We start from the raw sequence: 4458 nt of genomic DNA, 5'->3' as shown, positions 1-4458 counted from the left end.
TCACCTATAAAAGCTCTTACCCCCAGATTGTCACAGGAGAGGAATGGGGGAGGAGCTGGCCTTTGGACAGGCATCCACTGCCCCCACCCCCAGTTGCCAGCATCAAAAATAAAGCAAAGTTTCCTTTCCACCACCCTTGCCTTTTTATTGGCTTTTGGGCGACAAGTAGCCTGACCCCACTTTTGGTTACAATATTCAGCCAAACTTGGCTCTCAAGCCTGAGGGCCCATAGATGTGCTTCTAGACCTGCTCAGGTGTTAAGTATGATTTTTTTTTTTTTAATGCTAAAACATTAACGGCTTGAGCCGTTGCCCCGCCCTCTCCCTCTCTCTCTTTCTGGTCGTGGATTCTGGAGAAGATGCACAGAAATGGCACCTCACAAGGGGAAAGAAAAGAAGGAAGAACAGATCATCAGCCTCGGCCCTCAGGTGGCTGAGGGAGAAAATGTATTTGGTGTGTGCCACCTTTTTGCATCCTTCAATGACTCTTTTGTCCATGTCACAGACCTTTCTGGCAAGGAAACTATCTGCCGTGTAACTGGTGGGATGAAGGTGAACGCTGACTGAGATGAGTCATCTCCATATGCTGCCATGTTGGCTGCCCAGGATGTAGCCGAGAGGTGCAAGGAGCTGGGCATCACTGCCCTCCACATCAAACTCCGAGCCACAGGAGGAAATAGGACCAAGACTCCTGGACCGGGGGCCCAGTCAGCCCTCAGAGCCCTCGCCCGCTCAGGAACAAAGATTGGGCGGATTGAGGATGTCACCCCCATCCGCTCCGACAGCACCCGCAGGAAGGGGGGTCTCAGTGGTCGCTCTCTGTGAAAAGGACTCCTCAAATTATTGTTTTCTGTTAATAAATTGCCTTGATGTAAGCTCAAAATACGAAAATGCTAAAGCAAACGGAAGGCATAAGTCCCACTGTTTTGGAAGGAAGCAAGGTAGACACAGAAAAGACAATGTCTGGCCCTCAGATCCTTGGAGACTTTTCATTTTATTTTATTTATTTATTTATTTTTGCGGTATGCGGGCCTCTCACTGTTGCGGCCTCTCCCGTTGCGGAGCACAGGCTCCGGACGCGCAGGCTCAGCGGCCATGGCTCACGGGCCCAGCCGCTCCGCGGCACGTGGGATCCTCGCGGACCGGGGCACGAATCCGTGTCCCCTGCATCGGCAGGCGGACTCCCAACCATTGCGCCACCAGGGAAGCCCGGAGACTTTATTTTAGGAGAAGGAGGAGGAGGAAGCTTTGTGATCTGAGCAAACGGCATGGGCGGCAGGAAGGAACAGACGGTCTCATTACTTTTTGTTTGACTCAGGTTTTCTTGCATGGGGGGGCGCGCGGGCAAGGGTGATAAGAGGGCTGGTGGCTCTCCTTCGTGGGAAGAACCACAGCTGTCACCGAGAGAGGCTTTTACACACTCTGTGAACAATTGCCTTTGAATTCTAATTTTTATTTTCCAAATAAAAATAACTGCTCTTGAGATTAGTCAGAGGTCCCCAGACTGGGAGAGAGGAGGCTGCTAGCCACTGGTTACACTGGAGTTTCACCAGAGAGAGAGAGCGGGGAAGGGTGGAGGGTGAGTGAAAAGAGGTTGGGACTCCCAATGTCAAACCCTGACTCTCCCACTTACCAGCTGCTCTGGTTGCTATGACTGCAACACAAAGTACCCCCCAAACTTAGTGCCATAAAACAACCATTTATTTTGCTTACAGATGCCATGGATCAGGAATTCAGGCAGAGCACATCAGTCAGGATGGCTTGTCTCTGCTCAGCCTTATCTGGGGCCTCAGCTGGAAGATCCAAAGGTCAGAAGCTTGATCATCTGAAGGCTCCCTCCCTCACACATGGGGAGGTTCATGCTGCTTGTAGGCTGGGCCTCTCCAAGTGCTTGGCTTGGGCTTCCTCACAGCATGGCCACTGGGTTCCAGGACCAAGCATCCTCAAAGAGAGAGGCAGCTGGAAGTTGTATCACCATTCATGACCTAGTTTTGGGAATAACCTAGAGTCACTTCCCCCATATCCTATTCATTGAGGCAGTCACAAGGTCCTGCCCAAATTCAGATACAGGAGTAATAGATTCTGCTTCTTGATGGGGGACAACACCATTCTGGAAAGGCACATGGGACTGGAAACATTTCTGTGACCCCTTTTGGCAATTACAATCAGCCTCACTAACTGCATGAGATACCAGGCAAGTTGCTTCACCTCTCTGGGCTTCAGTTTCCTCATCAGTAAAATGGAGATAATAATAGTGTCTACAGTGTAAACACATGAAATAATGTCTATAAAGTACTCAGCACAGTGCCTGCTACATGGCAAGTGGTCAGTGAGAATTAGAAGGTATTGCTAAGAACGGTTATGATTGAACGTCAAGGCATCTTGGTATATCTGAAATGGGGTGTTATGGGTTGAACTGTGTCCCCTCCAAAAGATATATGTTCAAGTGTTGACCCGTGATACCTGTGAATGTGACTTTATTTGGAAATTAGATTTTTGCAGATGTAATTAAGATGTAGATTAAGATGAGGTCATACTAGATTAGGGTGGGCCCTAAATCCAATCATGGGGATTCTTATTAAAAAAAAAAATGGCAGGACTTCCCTGGTAGCGTAGTGGTTAAGAATCCACCTGCCAGGGCTTCCCTGGTGGCGCAGTGGTTGAGAATCTGCCTGCCAATGCAGGGGACACGGGTTCGAGCCCTGGTCTGGGAAGATCCCACATGCCGCGGAGCAACTGGGCCCGTGAGCCACAACTACTGAGCCTGCGCGTCTGGAGCCTGTGCTCTGCAACAAGAGAGGCCGCGACAGTGAGAGTCCCGCGCACCGCGATGAAGAGTGGCCCCCACTTGCCACTAAAAAAAAAAAAAGAATCCACCTGCCAGTGCAGGGGACACAGTACAGTCCCTGGTCCAGGAAGATCCCACATGCCACGGAGCAACAAAGCCCGTGCGCCATAACTACTGAGCCTGCGCTCTAGAGCCCGTGAGCCACAACTACTGAGCCCGCACCCCGCAACTACAGAAGCCTGCATGCCTAGAGCCCGTGCTCCACAACATGAGAAGCCACCACAATTAGAAGCCCAAGCACCGCAACGAAGAGTAGCCCCCGCTCGCCGCAACTAGAGAAAGCCCGCGCGCAGCAATGAAGACCCAACGCAGCCAAAAATTAATTAATTAATTAATTAACTAAAACGAAAAAGGTACAGACACACCCAGGGAGAAGGCCATGTGACAACAGGCAGGAATTCGAGTAAAGTATCTGCAAGCCGAAGGACTCCAAGGATCGCTGGCCACCCCCAGAAGCCAGGAAGCAGTAAAGAAGGATCCTTCCCAAGCACCTTCAGAGGCAGCATGGCCCTGTGGATGCCTTGATTTCAGACTTCAGTCCCCAGAACCATGAGAGGATAAATTTCTATTGTTTTAAACCGCTCAGTATATGGTACCTTATTATGGCAGCCCGAGGAAATTGATACATGGGAAGGAAGCCAGGAGGACGTGAGTTCTAATCCCAGAGCTGCCTCTGATTAGCAAGTGTTGTTGGCTTCTTCCCTTCCACTCCCTGAGTCTGCTTTGTCATCTGTAAAATGAGGGGACTGGATTTGCTGGTTTCTAACCTCCTTTCTCTCTGGTGATGCTTTGATACATACACATAACAAAACGTCAAAATCCATTGTCTTCTGAATGTTCTGGGACCGTGATGCTGATATAAACATATGATACTTAATTATGAAACTGATCTTTTTGCCTTTGGACCCTGAAGGTGGTTCCCAAACCTTCTTTGTGCAGTTTCTCCCAACTAACGGTGTTTTCTTTTTTTTTTTTTCCTTTAAAAAAATTTTGTTAGGGCTTCCCTGGTGGCGCAGTGGTTGAGAGTCCGCCTAACGATGCAGGGGACACAGGTTCGTGCCCCAGTCCGGGAAGATCCCACATGCTGCGGAGCGGCTGGGCCCGTGAGCCATGGCCGCTGAGCCTGCGCGTCCGGAGCCTGTGCTCCGCAGCGGGAGGGGCCGCAGCGGTGAGAGGCCCGTGTACCGCCAAAAAAAAAAAAATAATAATAATAATAAAAGAAAAGAAAAGAAATTTTTTAGAGTATAGTTGATTTATAATGTTGTGTTAGTTTCTGGTGTACAGCAAATTGACTCAGTTATACACATACATATATCCATTCTTTTTCAGATTCTTTTCTCATATAGGTTATCACAGAATATTGAGTAGAGTCCCCTGTGCTGTACAGCAGGTCCTTGTTGGTTATCTGTCTTCTACATGGTAGTGTGTTTATGTTTATCCCAAGCTCCTGATTTATCCCTCCCCCATATGTTTTCCCTTTGGTAACCATAAGTTTGTTTTCAATATCTGTAAGTCTGAAAAATATGGAACGTTTCATGAATTTGCGAGTTATCCTTGCTCAGGGGCCGTGCTAATCTACTCCATGTCATTCCAATTTTACTGTATGTGCTG

The 4458-nt window shown here is 48.9% G+C and overlaps 1 pseudogene; it reads left to right on the top strand.

Moving 5' to 3' along the window:
- The first annotated feature begins 356 nt into the window (after positions 1–356).
- On the top strand, positions 357–824 carry LOC103077520 (40S ribosomal protein S14 pseudogene; annotated as a pseudogene).
- The last annotated feature ends 3634 nt before the right edge of the window (positions 825–4458 follow it).

Source organism: Lipotes vexillifer, unplaced genomic scaffold, assembly GCF_000442215.2.
Source record: "Lipotes vexillifer unplaced genomic scaffold, Lipotes_vexillifer_v1.1 scaffold1120, whole genome shotgun sequence".
NCBI classification, from domain to species: domain Eukaryota; kingdom Metazoa; phylum Chordata; class Mammalia; order Artiodactyla; family Lipotidae; genus Lipotes; species Lipotes vexillifer.
Note: the sequence above shows the minus strand (reverse complement) of the source record. Positions and strands in the feature narration are given on the sequence as shown.